This window comes from Chlorocebus sabaeus, chromosome 4, assembly GCF_047675955.1.
Source record: "Chlorocebus sabaeus isolate Y175 chromosome 4, mChlSab1.0.hap1, whole genome shotgun sequence".
Lineage (NCBI taxonomy): Eukaryota > Metazoa > Chordata > Mammalia > Primates > Cercopithecidae > Chlorocebus > Chlorocebus sabaeus.
Window position 1 is genome coordinate 31,053,845 of NC_132907.1, and position 21,630 is coordinate 31,075,474.

At 41.0% G+C, this 21,630-nt stretch overlaps 1 protein-coding gene across 1 annotated transcript in view; it reads left to right on the forward strand.

Moving 5' to 3' along the window:
• LOC103222218 (uncharacterized) overlaps positions 1-16,814 on the forward strand; it is a 29,950-nt gene extending 13,136 nt beyond the window's left edge. The window contains exon 4 of the mRNA XM_073014884.1: positions 11,397-16,814. The gene's annotated coding sequence lies outside the window, so the exon portion shown is untranslated. The remainder of the gene's footprint in view (positions 1-11,396) is intronic.
• The last annotated feature ends 4,816 nt before the right edge of the window (positions 16,815-21,630 follow it).

The window sequence follows — 21,630 nt, forward strand, 5'->3', positions numbered from 1 at the left end:
TCATTTACATTTTAGTAAAAAGACAGACAAAAACTCAGCTTTATGATTATAAGATACAAAATAAGTACAGATTTATTTTAACTGCTAGGTAATTAGTATGTAAATATTAACTAACATCTCTCGTCACACCAGATACAATGGCTAGCTGAATCCTTAGTCCTCCCAAAGCACCTGTGTCAATAATCTTATTACCTAACGGTTGAATTTTATAACCTCTGGCATAAATTATAATGTCCAACCAAGACTGAAATAATAAAAAAAATTTTAATTTCTTCCTACAAACTCAACATTGTGTGATGCAATTCATGCCATTTGAGGCCCTAGCAGGACATTTGGGTTATTTGGAGATAGCAGGAAGTTCAAAATTAGAGGCTTGAGTTAATGCACAGAGGTATGTGAGATTACCAAGAAAAGAGTAGAGAATTATTAGGAAAACCTTAGATTTAGGAGGCAGGGCAAAAGAAAACCTAATGAATTTCCTAATAGAAGGACTGGAAAGCTAAAGCTTTCTATGCAAGTTTGAAGAGCAAATAGATAGTCGAACTGGGCAAAGAGGCTAAAGAGAATAAGAAAAGGCGACTGGATTTGCTGACTCTTGAGGCAGTGTAGAATAGCACAGGTGTGGAACTCTTCCCTGAGTTTGAGTCTCAAATCTTCCAGTTACAAGTGTATAACCTGAGGACAAGTTTCTTAATCTCTGTTCCTCTGTTTTTTCACCTGTAAACAGGAGATAATAATAGTAACATCATAGAGTTATTGTGAGGTTTTAATGATTTTATTCAAGCAAAGTGCTTAAAATGATACCTGGTATATAGTAAGCACTCAATAAATATCAGCTGTTGTTGTTACTTTTAATGACGATCTTTAAGAAAACAGCGCCTAAGGCACTGCTTAATCCATTCCATCCAGAAGTGTGTTAGTTAGGACTCATTTCAGGGAAATGACAGAAACCTAACTCAAGTTGGCCCAAGGAAAATATTCACTAGTTTGTATGGATAAGCCTATGATAGCTTCAGGCACGTGTGGCATGTGTGGATCTAAGTGTTCTTATTGTTAGAAACAAATATTCAATGCCACAGAGTGAAACTAGCACTCAGGCAAAAGTTCTCTCAGCAAGGAAATGTACTTCTATAGAAGGGCACCTCTTGCATACAAGGCAGAGGCAAGGGAGAACACACAAAACAAAGGAGAGCAGAAGTTTTTTTATTCCTAATGCAAACCCTTTTCCTGTGTCCTCCCACTGTGGACTGGAGTCAAACTACACAATCTAGGCTAATTCCGATTGGCTGCTGTTGACATCATCAAAGGAGGCAAGGGGCGTTTGACTGGAAGGACAGGTATGGTACCTCCTGAGGTGTTTGGGCATAGCAGAGATAGGGAGGGCTGATAGATGAATGGGTAAGATTACCTTTTAGAACAGAACAAAGAATCAGGAACTGAAACCCATTGAAGAGAGGAACTATTTGTTCTTAACAACAATTTCCCGCTCTTGAATTTACACGTTTTGTTATTCAAACTTACCTAATATGACTCGGCTTTGTTGTTCTTCCAGGAGAAAGAATCTATTAGTATAGGATTGGGAAGAACTAGGGAAGGTTCTGGTAACAGCTGTTTCTATAAGTCTTTGGACTAGTCCATGAATGCAGGATATGATGCAGCATCCAACAGGAATAAACACAGCTATTGTGACTGCAAGAGAAGTAATAGTAGAGGCCATGAGTCCTTTCCAGTTACCAAACCATTTCCCTAACCATCCTGTGAAAGGGTCGTTTATCCCAGATTCTGTGGCTAATTCATTTGATAAGGAGGTAAGACCTTGTAAAGCTTTTGTAATTGTTCCATCAGGGACTGTATTGTTGGGAATGTAGGTGCAGCATTGGGTTCCTATCATAACACAAACTCCACCTTTTTCTGCTAATATCATATGTAGGGGCATTCTGTTTTCCCAAGCCATCTGGCTAGTAGGCCCTAATTGTTTGGCTAATTCTTTGACAGCATCCCTAGTGTAATTAAGGAATCGCTGCTGGTTATAATAGATGTAATTTATCCAATCTACATTTTTATTAATAGTTAGCCATGGAAATAATGATTCAAATCCTGCCGCTATTTGGTCTTGGGCTTAGAATCTATCAGGTACCCCCTGTGGGACTCCAACTGCAGCTATATAAACATGAGAGTTGAAAGATCCATGAGGGGCCTCTCTCATTTTATGGTGTTGTGGTTTCCCTTTTTCTGGTTGATGAAATGCCAGAGTGAAAGGGATGGCCAATTGAGTTAGAGCGCAAGTGCCGCTTCAGTTACTTGGCAGAGTGTCCAGAAGAGGTCCACCAAAATATCATCATACATCAGCACGGGGATGAACAAGGGCAGACTGATTGGTAAGCTATTGGAAATATTTAAACTCACTGCATCCCTTCAGGTATCCAAGAAACGCCAAATGTTGTCCCTGTCATGAGAGATGTGAGGTAAAATTGGCATCTGGAGATGGAGGCTGGATGGCCCTCAGGGGCTGACCTGCAGGATGTTGAACTTCAGGGAATAGCAGAGAGAGAATTTGACAGAATTCATTACCCCAGGCTGTGGGGTCTTAGAAAAGAGCCACCATACAGCTCATGCCTGGCTGGTCAGAAAACCATCCAAGTGGAAAGGGGATAACTTGGGCCTCTGGCCTACCTTGCGCACAAGCGTAATAGTCGCTTTTATTTAGAGTGCGAACAGAATATTCAATCCATTCCATCCAGGCATTTGCATCATGGTATCCTGTTTCAATTGCCAGTGTTTGTTTTAAATTTTTAACTTCTACAATAGCTACGTTTGTTTTGTCATTAGGTGGAGAAGATCCTTAGAAGAGGATAGAGGTGGAAATGTGAGGGATGAGGATGTAATGAGGTGCAACTCGAAGAATCCTATAGGGTCTTTTCCTGTTACATCTGTTCCCATACCACAAAAACAGTTCAGGGTAGGGGAGGAATCTTGGAGAGTTGGGATGGTGATGGAAATTTGCACTGGGTTACATTGGTTATGTTGACAATTGGGAGGGGCACTTCCTTTAGTAAAATGATTATAGGGCTTTAGAACTGCTAGCGAGAAATCCTCTGAGGGGACCCATTCTTGACATTGAGTGGTCCAAATGACACATTCCCAAGTATGACAAAATGGGAGAAGCACCTGCTGTGGATGGGGCAGAGATATTTCCCTGCTGCTGCAAGCTGTCTCTGGCTTTGGAGATCCCCACAAGACATAACTAAACAAGCATCAAAGGTCATGGTTTGGGGTGAGTCTGATCTAGTTGCATTAATAATGAGGTGGCTAGCAACAGAACAAGGAAAGAAGAAGGAGTAACAGAATAAATGAAAGAGAGCTAAACTTTCCTTAGCTTTAGTTTGGTAGGATTTTCCCCTGGGACTATAGCCCATGACCCTGGAGGGGGCGGCACTTTCTTGACTCAGGTGTGATGGGTCCATCCTTTCTCGGTGGTTCAGACTGCAGTTTCAGTTGTTAGGAGCACTAGATATGGTCCCTCCCAGGACAGTTCAAGTTTCTCTTCTTTCCAGCTCTTAATGAGGACGTAGTCTCTGGGCCAGTGCTGATGAACTGGAAACTCAAGAAGTGGGGTTTGTGCTGAGACCTTTAGTCCTAAGGGAAGATAAGGTAGAAGATAGACCAAGTATGTAGCTCCTAAGGAATTGATCTTTGGTCTCAAAAGTGGGAATATCACTAGTGGAGCTTAAGTATGGTAACCCATAGAGCATTTCGTAAGGGGATAGGCCAACGTCTTTTTGCGAGGCAGTTCCGATCCTGAGTAGAGCAACAGAGAGACACTTAGTCCAGGGTAATAGAGTTTCTAAAATTAACTTAGTTAGAGGATTCTTCAAAGTCTGATTCATCCTTTCTATTCTTCCTGATAAGGATGGATACCAGGGGTTATGACATTCACATTTGATTCCTAAAGCTTGAGTAAGCCCTTTAATGATAATTGCAGTAAAATGAGTCGCATTGTCTAAGTCAGTATTTTCTAGTAGTCTGAACCAAGGTATTGTGTTCTCTAGTAATACTTTAACCACATTATTAGCCGTTGCACTGGGGAGGGGAATGGCTTCCACCCAATGAGTGAGGTGGTCTACTATTACTATTAGATATTTAAGGCTACCTAGTGGGGGCATTTCAGCATAGTCAACTTGAATACTTTGAAATGGCCTTAATCCAGGGCTTCTGCCCTCAAAAGGTTGTTTCCTTAGGGTCTGTTTATTAGTTTTCTTACATATTAGGCAGCTGTCCACAACTTGGCTTACTAAGGTATAAATTCCTTTACATCCATAGACTCCGAGAACTGCATCACACATAGTTTGAGTTCTCCAGTGAGTCCCTTGATGTAGTTGGGACAGGATTTCTCCCATAAGTGGTTTGGAAAGCATTTCCCTTTGGTCTGGTAATGCCCACCTCCCTTCTGAGTTTTCCTTAGCTACTAGTTTCTCTAATTTTTCCTTTTCAGCAGGAGAGAAGATAGGGATTGCAGCTAGTGGGGAAAGACGAGAGTCAGGTGGAAGAGAGGTGCTTTTTGAGAGAGGGCAGCTTGTTTTGCAATTTGATCAGCAAGGTTATTTCCTCAGCTTTCAAAGGTAGAATTTTTCTGGTGCCTTGGGACATGCACAATAGCTATTTTTTCTGGTAATTGTAAGCTTTTTAAGAGGTCAGGAGATCGAGACCATCCTGACTAACACGGTGAAACCCCGTCTTCACTAAAAATACAAAAAATTAGCCGGGCGCGGTGGTGGGCACCTGTAGTCCCAGCTACTTGGGAGGCTGAGGCAGGAGAATGGCATGAACCCGGGAGGCGGAGCCTGCAGTGAGCCGAGATCACGCCACTGCACTCCAGCCTGGGCGACAGAGCGAGACTCCATCTCAAAAAAAAAAAAAAAAAAAAAAACTTGAGTAATTAATTCTTTGTGGGCAAGGTCCTGCCCTTTGCTGTTAATTAGGCTCTGCTCAGTCCAAATGTTTCCAAAGGTGTCCACTACCCCAAAGGTGTACTTGGAGTAGGTATAGATAGTACCTTCTTGCTTTTGTAAATATTTTAGAGTCTGATTTAACACAATTTGCAAGTTTGAGCAGTCTAATTATTTGGCAATCTTCCAGATTCTATTTCAGCAAGAACTGCATCTATGACAAAGTATCCATTGTGTGTTTTTCCTTCAACCACCGGGGAGGAGACATTTATAAAAAGATGAAGTCCTGTTTAAAAAGGGGTTTCTCTTAAATCAATTCTAACCTTAGTATAGTAGTCAATGAGATCTAAACAATCATGTTCAAGATCTTTGGGGTTTGGATTCCCAGTTAGGAAAGCAGCAGGGTTAAGGACACTGTTAGTGGTGAGAGTGAGGTCATCTTTTTCTAATAGAATGGCTTCTTGTTTTAGAATTCTTGAGCCTGTAAGCCATCTACTTGCCTTTGGGTTTAATATTGTTCTAACTTGATGAGGTGTGCTAACGATTAATTTTCCCCCAGAGGTTAGCTTTCTACTTTCCTCAATCAACAAAGCAGTAGTTTGAATACATTTGGGCCATCCACAGGTTACTGGGTCTAGAATTTTTGACAAAAAGGCCATGGGCTGCCAGTGGCCCCCATGTTCTTGGGTAAGTACCCCTGAAGCTACTCCCTTATTTACATTGACAAACAGGTGAAATGGTTGTTTGAGGGAAGGCAGAGCTAAAACAGGGGCAGTTATGAGTAAGTGTTTCAATTCTTTAAATTGATTGACTTCCTCTGGGGCCCAAAGGAGGGGGTGAAGTTTTTCTTGGGTAAGCTTGGAGTACGGAGACTTTGCTTTTAGAGCATATGAATCAATCCACAAGCGGCAATATCCAACTAGCCCTAAAAATTTTCTAAGCTCTTGTTTTGTACTAGGCAGGGATAAGGACACAATTCCTTTAACTCTTTCAGGTCCTATTCTTCGCTTACCTGCACTTATCAAGTGCCCTAAATACTTGACTTCAGGCTATACAAATTGGAGCTTCCCCTTTGATACCTGTAATCCCTCCGCTTGCAGGTGATTGAGAAGACTGATGCAGAAATCAGATACTTGTTCTATGACTTTCCCCAGACACAAGTATGTCATCTACATATTGGAGCATGCATATAGACTCTGGGACAGATATCTTCCCTAAAATTTGTTCAAGAATTTAGCCAAACAGATTAGGAGAGTTTGTAAATCCTTGGGGCAGGACCACCCAGCAGTATTGTTGCTTCTGCCCTGACTGAGGATCTTCACATTCAAAAGCTAATATGTCTTGGCTATCTTCAGCTAAGGGACATGCCCAAAAGGCATCCTTTAAATCTATTACTGTAAACGACTGATGGTCATATGGAATCTTGCTGAGGATAGTATATGGATTGGGGACAATAGGGTGAATGGTTTGGACTATTTGGTTAATGGCCTGGAGGTCTTTTACTAGTTGATATGACCCATCTGATTTCTTTACAGGTAATATGGGGTATTATATGGAGACATACAGAGTTCAAGTAACTTATCCTGAATAAGACCTTCAGTCCCAGTTTTCAGGCCTATGGTGCCTTCTAGAGGAATTGGATATTGCCTTCTGCTTTCCCCAGGGGTTTTCAACTTTGTATGAATTGTGGGGCATTCTTAGTTTCCCTCAGTTCCCTTCTTTTGACCACAGATTGGGATGAATGTAACTTTTTTCTGTGGTAGTGAGCAGGTTCAATGAAGTGAAAAATCCTTCAGGGCAGGCATGCAGGCCTATGCCTAGTTTTAATATCAGGTCTCCTCCTAACAGGTTTGTTCCTGCTTCAGGGATTAGCAGGAATTTAATACTGGCTGATTGATTTTTGTATTTAACTTCTGTTTCTTCTAAAACTTTGGCTTTAAATCCTTCCCCTTTCACCCCTATGATGAGAAGTTCCTCTAATGAGCAGTTTATATTAGAGGGCCAATAGCAAACAAAGGAACCAGCAGCCCTGAATCTGTTAAAAAGGTGATAGCTCATGTTTGGGTCCCACCTCTAAATTTATCAAGAGCTCTTGGTGGGACTTGAGATAGAAAGGACAGAGCCCCTGACCTCCCTATTCCTCCTCGAATGCCATGAGTGGAACAATTTCTTTTTCCTTTTCCCACTGGGGGCATTCTCTTTTGAAGTGGCCTGCTCTTCCACATTTGAAGCACCTATCCTGAGTTCTTCCTCTCCCTCAGTTTTGGGATTCTTTGACCTTGCTCCCCCATACTCTTTAAGGGCCTGGTAACTGAGGGTCCGGGTCCCCTAGTTGGAGGCTTGGGTCCTCTAAACAGGGGTTTGGACCCTTTATAATTCCTGCCCCGACTGGAGTCTCTGTTTAGAAACATATAGTCTTGAAGCCATCTGTTGGAAGGTGGATAGCATAAGTTTCGGTTTTTTTTTTTTTGCTTTTCTTCATCTCTCCTCACATGTACTTTTTGGGCTTTTCCTAGGAGTTCCTCTATGGACTGGTTTTTCCAGTTTTCTAGTTTCTGCAACTTCTTTGCTACGTCTGGCCAGCTATTTGTGGCAAAATGTAGCTTTAACATTCCTTGCCTGAGAGGGTCTTCTGGATCTAAATCTGCATATTTCCTTATTTGTTCCCTTAGTCTTTTTGGAAATTTCATGGGGCCTTCATCTTTTTCTTATTGTATGTCACAGGCTCAGGAAAGAGTCAGAGTGAGGGGTACTGACTCCTGAATTCCTTTAATTATCATTTCTCTAAGATCTTTCATGTGTTCTCAGTGTACTGCATTGTTATTTTCCCATTGAGGATCTTGGGCGAGGAATTTCTGGTCTGCTGCAGGAACGTTTTGGCTGGGAGGGTGTTCACATTCCCAAGTTGTCATAGTAGCCCTGCAAATCATCGCCCTTTCTTTCCCTGAGAAGAAGACACACAGGATGAACATTGATTCAGCCCAGGTGTATAACTGGGGACCTAGGAATTGATCAATTTGGTCTGCTACCCCATATGGGTCATCTAGCAGTGGCTTAAGTTCTTTTCTTAAACCTCGAACCTCTGAAATAGTCAAAGAAGCATTTGCAAAGCCAATAGCTCCTCCTCCTTGGGGCACCTGTCCCAAAGGAAAGATAGTTGGAGCTGATTCCTTAGAGGTAGAGGGGAAAGGAAGATTTTGAATATCTTTTTTATATTGCTCTACTTCATGTTGCAGTCCCTTTAGGGAAGGATACTTAGGGTGACAAGGAGCAGGCTCATGGGGTGGCGGTAATTCCCAAGAGTCAGACTTATAAGGGGGAGGAATAATAGGAGTAGGAGAAGGATCCGGGACTGGGTCTGGGGCAACAGCAGCTGCCTACAAAGGGGGCAGGTCAAGAAGGGGAGAATTAAACAGGGGAAGGTGGTTTAGAGAATCCCAGGAGTTGGAAGTCCTCTGCCTAGCAGTTGGTTTTACTAGGCCTACTTTGGGGAGTGTGAAATCTGATCCTTCCCCTGCATTCTTTAAGGGAAAGAGGAGAACAGGTTCTTTTCTCCAGCAGACAGCATAGTCTCTTTCTTCCTGCGAAACTGGAATTTTGTCATTCACATACTGAATTAAAAGTTGACAGACCCAATCCTCATCTGATCCATATTTTGGCCAGAAGATGGCAGGTTTGAGGATGGGTTCCTTGGCCCAGATGAAACAACAATACTTTATCATCTGTTGCTTTTTCTTGTGCCTAGTCATCTCATTCTCCTCTCCATATTTTAGCATGAGACCTAAAGGACTATTGGAGGGGATATGACTATCCCCTTCCTTACCTTTGCCTGTTGTATTAGGAGTGTTTCCAATCTTGGAGGTTTTGGATGCTCCCTTGAGTGTGTGTGTGGTCCAACCTCTCTTACTAGAGATCTCTTGCCTTCCCTTTTCTCTAGAGGCTCACGCCCCTTACTGGAGGTTTCTGGCACTCCTTTCCATTTGCTTCATCCTATCTGGCCACTTCCCTTGTGGGAAATTAGATCCCTCTTAGCATCGACATGCTGATATAAGCCCCATGGCAGGATCCACCCTAAGCCATATGAAGTGACCACAGAACCACAGATAGAACCCACTCACCCCACACAACAGTAGTGCTTATCACCATTCACACAAGCAGCACCACAAGCAGTGATCATTTACGCACACTTTCAACCTCCATGATATCTCGACTACCAAGGAAATACTTCACTGCCCCTCTGCAGCTTTTCTTACCTTGGGCTGTGCACGAAGTTATCTGGTCACCATGGTGTTTGTATGCAAGCCTTTCCTTCCCACATTGCTGAGAGTCCGGGTTTATTCGTCACAGCGGGTGGTGGCTGTATCTCTAGCCCCTGAGACCACCACAAGGAGGCAGTGGGATGCATCTCCCCATGGGAGATGACCAGAGACCCCTTCCCCAGAGGAAAATGGGAATCCTGGGCAGGCCCCCAAATTGTTAGAAACAAAGATTTGGTGCCACAAAGTGAAACTAGCACTCAGGCAAAAGTTTTCTCAGCAAGGAAATTTACTTCTATAGAAGGGTACCTCTTGCATGCAAGGCAGAGGCAAGGGAGAGCACACAAAACAAAGGAGAGCAGGAGATTTTTAATCCATAACTCAGACCCTGTTCCTGTGTTCTCCCACTGTGAGCTGGGGTCGGACCGTACAACCTAGGCTCACTCCAATCTAGGGTAATCTAGGATACTGTTGGACATCATCAAAGGAGGCAAGGGTGGGCGTTTGATGGGAAGGACAGGTCTGGTACATCATGGAGTGTTTGGGCATAGCAGAGATAGGGAGGGCTGATAGATGAATGGGTATGATTACCTTTTAGAATAGAACAAATAACCAGGAATTGAAACCCTTTGAAGGGGAACTATTTGTTCTTAACAACAAAATGATACCATCAGCAATATATTTTCACCATTTTCCCTCTATTTCTCTGTGCTGGCTTCCTTTTTAGGCAGAATCAGTTTATATAGTGGCAAGAGTGGCCACTAGTAGCTCCAGGTTTAAATTCAACCAGTTTAGCAACCACTATGCAAAAAGAATACCTCTTTAGTTCCAGCAAAGTTCTGGAACTGAGCTTCTAGTAGAGGCTTGGACCACATGCTCATTCCCACAGAGAGGAAGAACTAGCAAGTTGGTCCTTTGCATATCATTTGCTTACCCATAAAACTGTGTGTATGGGTAGAAGGGAATCAGTCCCCTACTCAGACCACAAAGGTTGAAAGTGACATAGGCGTAGTTACCCAAAGGAATATTGGGGTGCTGTTATCAAAACAAATGGAAATGGACATTTGACAGGCAAAAATAAAAAATGTTCAGTATAAGTGGTGAATGTGTAGTTAATTGAGTACAAAATCAAAGATTATGAAATGTCAGAGGGAGCCAGCTGAGGCTTGAATGATGGCAGAAATGTGTCGGTGGGTTTTGAGATTTTCTTAAAAATGATCAGCAACCCAAGAAGAGAAACAAAAACAGTAAATTGATGTGATTTACATGAAGTTCAGGATTGAAACAGTGAGCATGGTCATAGGACAAAGAGCAAAAGGAATGAAGGTGTCATGAAAGAAGAGCTGAAATGGTAATCCATGGGGCTCAGATTTGTCACGGATGCAATAAAGCCACAGAAACGTTGAAAAAGTAATCCCTGCGAAATGCGAATTTTGTCATTCACATACTGAATTAAAAGTTGACAGACCCAATCCTCATCTGATCCATATTTTGGCCAGAAGATGGCAGGTTTGAGGATGGGTTCCTTGGCCCAGATGAAACAACAATATTTTATCATCTGTTGCTTTTTCTTGTGCCTAATCCTCTCATTCTCCTTTCCATATTTTAGCATGAGACCTAAAGGACTATTGGAGGGGATATGACTATCCCTGTCCTTACCTTTGCCTATAGAAAAGTCATGATGAGGGTGTCAAAGAAAATGATGAGACAAGTCTTAATCATTTTTGGAGATTTATTCACCAAAGTTAAGGACGCTCACAGGAGACAGGTCTATGCCTTTCTCCGAAGATGATTTTGGGGGCTCCAAGTTTAAAGGGGAAAGGGCAGGATATTGAGAAGCACACAGTTAAACGAAAAGGGGCAAAGGAAAAATGTGGGGAATCTGCATCTTACATAAAATAATACAGACAAAATGGGGTAGGGGAAAAATCTGATACACATTTGTGTCTGGCAGCCTGGGTGACTGCACCTGTCAAGATAAGCTATCAGTTAGCATTGCCATGGTGAAGTTGTAACAGCTCACCAGGAATTTCCTTGTTGGCAAAACATGGGGAAGGTGGGTAGCTTTTCATCTTGTAGCTATTTTATTTAGGAATCAAAAGGTGGAGACAGGTTTGCATGACCCAGTTCCCAGCTTGACTTTTCCCTTTGGCTAAATGAGTTTGGGGTGTCAACATTTAATTTCCTTTCACAGGGGGAAGATATTGGACAGAAGATAGTGCTAACATGTACCTCCTATTCGGATGGACAGTACGGCATGTGAAGATTCACACCGTGAACTTTTGCTCCAAGAACCACTGCAGGAGCATACTGGGAAAACCTAAAGAATTCACAGATCTTTGAAAGAAGCGCGCATCACTGCAGATTCCATGAGACAGATGAACAACTATTGAGTTTCCATAGTCTGAAAGGGGGAAAACCTGCCTTCAAACACATATTCTCACTGGGGAATCTGAAAATACAGATCACAAGAAAAGGATTTAACCTTATCTAGAGCTGGAATGGATTTAGGGAGCTGTGCGAAATATAAAAGTAAAAGCAACAATGGGAAGAACCTTGTAGGTGCTCCCATTCTTCAGCTTGAGCACAAGGAAGCCATCCCTGATTGTATTTCACAGGAGTCCTCAGGGAAGGCACTCAGCAGAATTAGGGAAGGGTCACAGGGTCTCAGAAGCTTCTAACTGAATTTTGCAATAATTTTAACTGGGCACTAACTTTTTTGACAGAATCTGGGGGTGAATAGGAACTGCTGCAGATACAAGAGCAGGAGTTACAGCCAACTTTGTTGGCAGATGGGGAGGGGCAAGGCCTGAAAGCAGTGCTTCCTTGCTAAGTGGGGTAGTTTATGGCCTGAGGCAAGGTCTGAGTTTCAGGAGAGCAAGTTGCGTGGATCTAAACTTGGCATTGTTAGTAGGACATTGTGGGAGCGAGACCAGCCTTGCCAACTGCGTGGGAGATGGCTGAGACCTTTTGCTACTAGCTATTCCCCACCTACCTGGTGAACAATACTGCTAAGCAGAGTCAGCTGTACTCCTTTCTGGAACATAACCTCATTGGTCTGAGAACGACCCTCCCAATCCCCACAGTGGCATGGCAAGCCCACCAGAGGAGAGTCTGAGCTCAGACTTTAGAGCTTTATAGTCCCATCCATTGCCTGAGTAACCAGAGTACCTCACCTGGTCAACTTAGGGGAGGCTTATATCTGACTACTAATAACACAGCTGGTGCTCTCTTGAAAGCACCATCTCCTGGCTGAAGGCCAACCAACTCAGGCCTTTACAGCAACTCATGACAGAATGACCCTGCTCCCAGGAAGGAGAAAACAACAGTTAATACCACCACCTGCTGTATCCTGGCTAACCAGAGGCCCTGAGTCTGTCCACATGAAAACTTCACCACCAGCATAATCAGCATTCAAGAAAGCCAGCACACTAAGCCTATCTGCAACCAAAGACTCTCACAGAATCTACTTCACTCTCCTGCCACTACCACCAGAGCAGGTGCCGGTATTCACAGCTGGGAGACCTCAAGACGGACCACATCACAGGACTCTTTGCAGCCATTCCTTAGCACCAGCCTGGAGTTTGGTGGCCCCACTGGGTGGTTTGACCCAGAAGAGCAATAACAATCACAGCAGTCCAGCTCTCAGGAAGCCCCATCCCTAGGGGAAGGGGAAGAGCAGCACATCAAGGGATCACCCCATGGAACAAAAGAATCTGAAAAGCAGGCCTCAAGTTCCAGATTTTTCCACTAGTGGTTAGTTTCTAACAGCAGAGACACAATTGCAGTGCTGGGTGCAGTAGGGAAAGTCTGCATCTCTACCCCATCAGGCAGGCAGCCTCTGTGATGGTGAAAAGGCTTGGAGAAGGGGTCCATGTTCCCCTCTGGCACTCCACCACAGACTCAGCTACACAGCTGGGGCTTCCCTCAGAGGAACACAGCATGGAGGCACCTATAGACAATCTTTCTGGGAAAATCCAGAGTAAGTGCAACCCGACAGGAGGACCACACTTCAGATTCAGGCCTGCATGAGAGGCAGAGTCACAGTTCCTTCTACATCTGGCTTTCTACCGCAGCAACCTAGACCAAAGCACTTGCCATCTTTATTTTTATTTAACAAAGTATGAGATGTGGCACTGCAATTATGAAAAGAAACATGGCCCTCAGGGAAAGCTAATTATTAGCTTTCATATATTTTCTGCCATGGATTGTAATCCTCAAGAGGATAGGGATTGTACTTGACTTATTTTTGTCTGCTTGGTGACACACTTGTTAGGACTGGCATAATTCTCCTCCTGTCTTAATAGGGGTAGATGTATTTTGGCTCCTGGATTCTAGCTATAATGATAGACTTGTTATCTGAAAGGGAAACCTCCCTGTAGACATTGCCAAAAGGTTTGCCTGAGTTTGCTGAGATAATATGCCAAATTTTCTGGCACCTGATTAAGTTCCCTGACCACCTGAATGTTCATTCTGCGAACCTCTAATGTGGGTCTCATTCTCCTGGACAAGCCTTGCCTTTCTGTCTCTTCCCGTCTGTCTCTCTGTTTTTCAGCCAGGGCGCAGTCCTAACCAGCTGAGTTCTCTGGCCTTACCTCCTTCAGCTCAGACTCCCTGGTGAAAGCTGTTTTGCCTAATTTTCCATTAGCTGCCCCTCTGAATTGCTGACCCAGCATAATGGCCGGTTGCTGGGCTGATGAAGCTTTGCTGCCCCCTTCTGGCGAATGTTTAGCAAATGTTTGTAATGAATTTTGGAAATAGAATTGCATGCCTTTCCAGATGCTAGTGTATAATGAAAAGCTGCATTTAAAAAAATTAAATACTGCTTATTGAGACGATCCTGTGTGGAAGAAATATGAGGCACTGCAGATACAGTGGTGAGTGAAACACACAAAAATCTGTGCCCTCATTGAACAGTCGGGAGGAAACATACAAGACATACATAACAGGAAAAAGTAAATCCAAGATTACACAAGCAATATAGCTGGGAATGGAGATATGGAGTGGGGAAGGGGCATTTAAATTTTAGATAAGGTCAGGGAAGACCTCCCTGAGATGTAAAGCACATGAAGGAAGTGGCAAAGAGAACAGTAAACACTGAGGCAACAGGCTGTTGGAATGTTTGAGGAACATCAAGCAGGCCATGTGGCTGCCGCACTGCAGCAGAGTGACTGAGGGAGAGTAGTGCATAGGCCAGAAAGCTGAGTGTAGACAGGAGGGGGCAGAGCACACAGGGCCAGATGGGTAATTTTATACATAGGTATACATGCATACATACATATACACATACACATACATATATGTATGTATACACAGATGCAGAGACACACACAGAGATACACATAGAGACACATACATACATGCAGAGTCATGCAAAGACACACAAACACGTAAACGAGACACACACCCACAGATAAATGCAGAGAATAGAGACAGACACACACAGATACACATGTACAGTCATAGACAGGCACAGACAGACACACACACAGAGACATACACAGAGAAAAGAGACAAATACAGAGACATATACAGAGACATATGTACAGAGTCACACACAGAGATGGGAGCAAACACAGAGAGAGACAAATATATCTGAATCAGACTGGAAACTATTGGAGAGTTTTGAATAGAGGGGATATGTGGCAATGCATATTTACACTGATCACTCTGAAGACTGCATGAATAATAAATTATAGGTGTGGCAAGGGACGAGCAGAGAGACATATTAGGAGGTGAGGAGTAACACTGACTCGGACCAGCATGGTAAAATGGAGGTAGTGAGATATGGTCCAGTTCTGGGTGCGTTTTGAAGACAGAAGATTTGCTGATGGATTGAATGAGGGGTATAAAAGAGAGGACTCAAGGATAACTGGATGGCTGAGCAATTTAATAGCTGAAGTCATGTATTGAGATGGAGAAGTCTCTGGGAAGGCCAGGTTGGAGGAGTGAAGGTAGAGAGAACAAAAGTTATTATTTGGAAATGTTTAGTTTGAGATGCTTGTTGGACATATACCAAAGAGGAGATCAGAGGAGAAAACTAGGGTAGTGATACAATGTTTGGCGACACACCCTAAAAATGGTACTTAGAGTCATGAAACTGGATGAGGTCAGATTAAGAACATCAGTTCAATGTGGCAGAAGTTCTTATCACTTGCAACCTGAACATGGTTCTGACTTCAGTGCAGCTTCGAGATTTAAATGCCCATTTTGCCATGTGGTGACTTTATTGTCCTATTACTTTTCTCTATTTGAACTGTTGTAAAACATATAGCTCTAGCTGTATTTATCTGTTTTTCATGTGGCATGACTATCTGTTATGAATTATATTCACCTGTTTTTTTCTCCTTATTTCATCACAATTATAATAGCTGCTAGCAGCAACAATTGTGAGCACAATTGCAAATAAGCACACTTGCAAATACTGGCAGTGTTAGGGTGTGCTTGTTATGTCTTCCCAAATCCTCTTGTTAAACTAAAAATATTTCTACATAACCTTTAATACTCAGTTTAAATGTCATCCCTTCTGCGAAGCCCTTGTCTCTGGGCAGTGCCTACTGCTCCTTTTCCTGTATTTTCATCATGCCTTGTTTATACCTTTCTTATAGCCTTTGTCATGAAACTGATTATCAGCTTTTATATCTTTTCTGCCATGGATTGTAATCCTTAAGAGGGCAGGGATTGTACTTTACTTATTTTTGTCTGCTTGGTATCACAGTTACTATCACATAGCATGTGCTTGATAAATAAATACCACTAATGCTAAATACAATAATGAACTTTTCATTTGGGTCACTTTTATGTTGAATAAATTAAAATTATATAATTTTATAAATATCTTAATTTCTAGATACTTCCAAATAAAGCAAGAAAAGGGCTCTCTATTCCTCTCTGGGCTATGTAAATGGCTGCCTAGGTTTTTATTTTGTTTGACATTAATTTAGATGGCCAAAGAAGATTCTGTCTGAAGAGCTGTCGGACTTCATTCCCCACTGCTGCTCTTTGGCAAGTCTCACATCAAAGGGCTGTTTGGAAGTTTATCCGTGTTGAGACTTTCTGGCTTCTTGTACTAGTTTGGAATGAAAACCTATTCTGGAGATTTACTGTGTGGTTCCCTGGTATGGGTCGAAACTTTTTATCAGGAATTATTAACCCCAGGCCTATTCCTAGGCAAATAAATGTTTGCCCATGAATTTTGGTCCTTTATGTGTTTTGTTCTAATCCAGCTTAAATGTTGTTTCCATTAGCTATATTACTTTATAAACCTTTATTTAGCTGTTAAATAATTTTCCATATAGGAAAGTGTTTTGGAGCCTCCCTGGTCCAAGAAGTTCAGATAGAAAATGACAGCCATTCAAGCTTCTAATTAGGCAAAAGATCTTTAAAGAAATATCTACTAAATATTTCCTATGTGCCAATTGTTTTGAGTGCTAGAGACACAGTACTGTGTCTAATAAAGTTCTTGTCTCACAGAGCATACTCTTTAGTGAAGAGATGACTGGTAATAAACATTAAATAAACAAGTATGATAATTTCAGATAATGATATGCTACAAAGTAAATACAACTGGATGTGAGAAAAAAAGGTGTGAAAGGGTGACTCACAACTGAGTGTATGGGTGCCAAAGCATTGTGCCTACTTAATGTGTCAGCACAGGCATATGCTACAACGTGGATGAACCTCCCTGTTCCAGCTGTTGGATTCTTCTCAGAGGTCCCAGTGTTTTGGTTCATCTCCACCATACTCTTCTGAATTTATTCTCTGAAACGTTTCTGTGTTCTGTGTTGGGTTCTGTACCCTGGAAGGCTGATGTCCACAGACCATTACCTGGGTTCTCTGTCCTATGGCTTCCGGTTGGATTCTACAAGCATTGGCTGGTGATCAGAGGGTGGAAGGAAAAAGAGGTTGAGATCTTTTCTCCTCTCTCTCCCTCCATGACTACAGCATAGTGTGGCAGCCCTGCATTACTTGACAGCCATAGCTCCTGGCAGATGGCACATCTTCTTTGCTGCTTCAAGACTAAGGGTGATAATAGTGTGAAGCTATAATAATCACACTACTCACACCTCTATAAATAGGACCTTCATTTAAGTTTCTTCTCCGAAGCCCTTTCGTGTGTGGCTTCTATTTCCTGCCAGGAACATGAATGATACAGCAGGAATGTTAAAGAATAATCACCCATGTAGACAGATCCTCTCTCAGTCCATTTCCAGTTTCTCAGATATTCTAGCCCTGTCTCTTTCACATTAGAGGTATTTATATATATTTTGCTATTCATGATGAAAATCTTGGAAAGATCTACTCTGGGGGCTCCAGAGCCTCTGAAAAATAGTATCACACAGACCTGATCCCTTCTTTAAGGTTGTTTTTACCTATAATTTGGTTTAATAAGCCCACACTATTATTGCTATGCATAGCAGTTTTTTCAGGTGATACTGTGAAAACTAAATCAAAAGGTTTATACTTCAAGGTATGGAAAATCTCTTTATATTAAATGGAAAAGTAATATTTTTGGTGAAATAAAGGCTTAATGATTTAAACAATGTGACTCCTACTGTAACTCTTAATAGTGAAAGTGTATTTGCTGCATTATTTACTCAGTGGGGTAAGAGTGCATCTAATTTATTTTATCTGCGAATATATTGAACTCTGGCTCACCTCTATGGTTATCAAAAATCATATCCTCTTGCATCCAAGAAATTAAAAGTAATCTAACACAATATTCTAAATAATAAAAGATTAATCTCTACCATAAAATCCTCAATAAATGGCTTTCCAGTTTTTGCTATAATGTTTTCAGTTTGTGAGATCTCATCATGCCACCTTAAAAGGTCATCCATTCCATTTACATCACCTTTAAGTATTAGAAAGTATTATTGATCTCAAATCAACCTCTCCATAACTTCCTTTTTCTCCCAATTTTTCTTATTGTGATAAAATACACATAACATAAAATTTACTATCTTAACCATTTTAAGTGTACAGGGCAGTAATATTAAGTATGTTCACAATGTCATGCTATCATCACCAGCATCTATCTCTAGAACTCTTTTTAACTTGCACAACTGAAACTATACACCCATTAAACAATAATTCCTGTTTTCCTCCTACTGGAAACCACCATTCTACTTTCTGGATTTTTTTTTTTTTTATGATTTTGACTATTCAAAATACCTCAGATAAGTAGAATCATATAATATTTGTGTTTTAGTAACTAGCGTATTTTATTTAGCATAAGGTCCTCAAGGTTCATCCACATTGTAGCATATGCCAGAATTTCCTTCTTTTTTAAGGTTGAAATATTCGTGTGTGTGTGTGTGTGTATAATGTGTGTGTGTTGCTTTCATTATTAAAAGAAAAACTTCAGCTGTATTAAATTTAAAGAGGTTTAATTGAGCAATGAACGATTCACAAATTGGGCAGCCCCCAGAATCACAGCAGATTCAGAGAGACCCCAGGGAGACCATGTGGTCAGAACAAATTTATAGACAGAAAAAGAGAAGCGACCTACAGAAATCGGAGGTAAGGTACAGAAACAGCTGGGTTGGTTACAGATTGCCATTTACCTTATTTGAACACAGTTCAATGTATTACTGGTTGAAGTATGGCTGTTAGGATTGTTCAAGACTCAGCCACTGTTACGGGTGCATACTGTTAAGTCAAGTTTTCAATCTTGTCTACCCACTAAGTTAGGTTGCAGTTGGTCCACAAGGACTCAAATATAGAAGTATGAAGTCCTCTCAGGCCATATTTAGTTTGCTTTAACACCATATTTTAGCTATTGTGAATAACGCTGCTATGAACATGGATATACAAATACCCCTTTGAAACCTTGTTTTCAGTTATTTTAAGTACATATTCAGAACTGGAATTGCTGGATCATATGGTAAATCTATTTTTAACTTTTGAGAAATTGCTGTACTGTTTCCCACAGTGGCTGTAGTAGTTTATGGTCCCGCTAACAGCACACAAGTGTTCCGATTTCTCCACATCTTTACCAACACTTATTTTTTTTTCCTGTTAGTAGTCATCCTAATGAGTGTGAGGTAGTATCTTATTGTAGTTTTGATTTGAATTTTCCTAGTGATATTGAGCATCTTTTCATGAGCTTATTGGCTATTTGTATATCTTCTTTGGAGAAATGTCTACTGAAGTCATGTGCCCATTTTTGAATCAGGTAGTTTTCTGTTATGAAATTTAAGAAATTCTCTATGTATTCGGGATACTAATCCCTTAAAAGATATGTAATTTGCAAATGTCTTCTTGCAAATATTTTCTCCCATTCTGTAGGTTGACACTCTATTTTATCAATAGTGTCTTTTGATGTACAAACATTTAAAAACTTATGAAGTTCAATTTGTTTATTTTTTTCTTTTGGTGTCAAATCTAAGAAATATTTGTCAAATTCAATGTCATGAAGCATTTGCCCTGTGTTTTGTTCTAAGAGTTTTATCGTTTTAGGTCTCACATTTAGGTCTTTGATATGGTTTGACTGTGTCTCCACCCAAATCTCATCTTGAATTGTAATCCCCATCATCTCTAGGTGTTGTGAGAGGAAACTGGTGAGACGAAATTGAATCATGTGGGGAGTTTCCCCCACGCTGCTCTGGTGATAGTGAGTTCTCGTGGTTTTATAAGCATCTGGCATTTCCCCTGCTGCACTCATTTTCTCTCCTGCCACCTTGTGAAGAGGTGCCTTTTGCCACGTTTGTAAGTTTCCTGAGGCCTTCTCAGCCATGCAGAACTGTGAGTCAATTAAACCTCTTTTTGTTATAAATTACCCAGTCTCAGGTATTTCCTTATAGCAATGTGGGAACAGACTAATATAGTCATGGATGCATTTTGAGTTTTTTTTTTTTTATATGGTGTTAGGTAAGGGTCCAACTTCATTTTTCGGCATGAGCGTATCTAGTTTAGCCAACACCCTTTGTTGAAAAAATGGACTTTTCTCCATTAAGTGGTCTTGACATATCTGTTGAAAATAATATGACTATACATATAAAGGTTTGTATCTGCAGTCTGTATTCTATTCCGATAGTCTATGTCTGTCTTTATGCCAGGTCTACACTGTTTTGATTGCTGTATCATTGTAATAAATTTTGAAATGTGGAGGTGTGATTCCTCTAGCTTTGTTCTTCTTTTCTTGGAGTGTTTTGGCTATGTGGGTCCTTTGAGATACTAACTCATATAGCTATGAGTTTTAGGATGGGTTTTCTTATTTCTGTAAAAAAAGTCATTGGGATTTTGATAGTGATTAAATTAAATATGTAGATTGCTTCAGGTAGTATTGAGATCTTAACAATACTAAGCCTTCTGGTCCATGAACAAAAGATGTCTTTCCATTTATTTTTGTCTTCTTTGTTTCAAAAATTTTAAAAAGAATTTTCACTCTACAAGTCTTTCATCTGATTGGTTAATTCCTAAGTATTTTATTCTTTATAATGCTATTGTGGTCTAAATGTGTCTCCCCCATAGACACATATTCATGTTGAAACTTACTTGCCAATGTAATAGTCTTAAGAGGTGGAGTCCTTAGGAGATGATTAAGTCATGATGGCCATCCTCATGAATGGAATTAGCACTCTTATAAAAGAGGTGTGAGGGAGCTGTTTGCCCCTTCTGCCATGTGAAGATATAGCAAAAGGCACCATCCTGCAAGTAGAGAGCTGCCCTCACTAGACATTGAATTTTCTGGTGTTTTGATCTAGGACTTCCCAGGCTCCAGAAATATGAGAAAATGAATGCCTGTTCTTTATAAACTACCCAGTCTCAGGTATTTTGTTATAGCAGCAAGAATAGACTAAGACAGATGTTATTGTAAATTGAATTGTTTCTTAATATTCTTTTCAGATTGTTCATCATCAGTGTATAGAAATGTGATTGATTTTAGTGTGTTTCTATCCTAAGTAGCTGAGATTATAGGCATGTGCCACCATGCTAATTTTTGTATTTTTAGTAGAGATGGGGTTTCACCATGTTGGTCAGGCAGTTCTTGAACTCCTGAGCTCAAGTGAACTGCCTGCCTTGGCCTCCCAAGGTGCTGGGATAACAGGCATGAGCCACCTGCACCCAACCTGTTTTCATTAATCTTTAAGTATTTTCTAAATTTCCCTGTGATTTCTTTTTCATTGATTAGTTGTTTAAGAGTATGTTGTTTAATTTCTAAAAATTTATAAATTTTTCAGTTTTCTTCTGTTATTGATTTCTAATTTCATCCTGTCATGGTCAGAGAAGATGCTTTGCATGATATCTATCTTTTAAAATCTATTGAGACTTAATTTGTGACCTAACATATAGTCAATTTTGGAAAATCTGCTACATGCTCTTAAGAAGAATGCATATTCTGTTGCTGTTGAGAAGAATGTTCTGTATATGTCTGTTAGATCTAGTTGGTTTATTGTGTCGTTCAATTTTTCTACTTCCTTCTT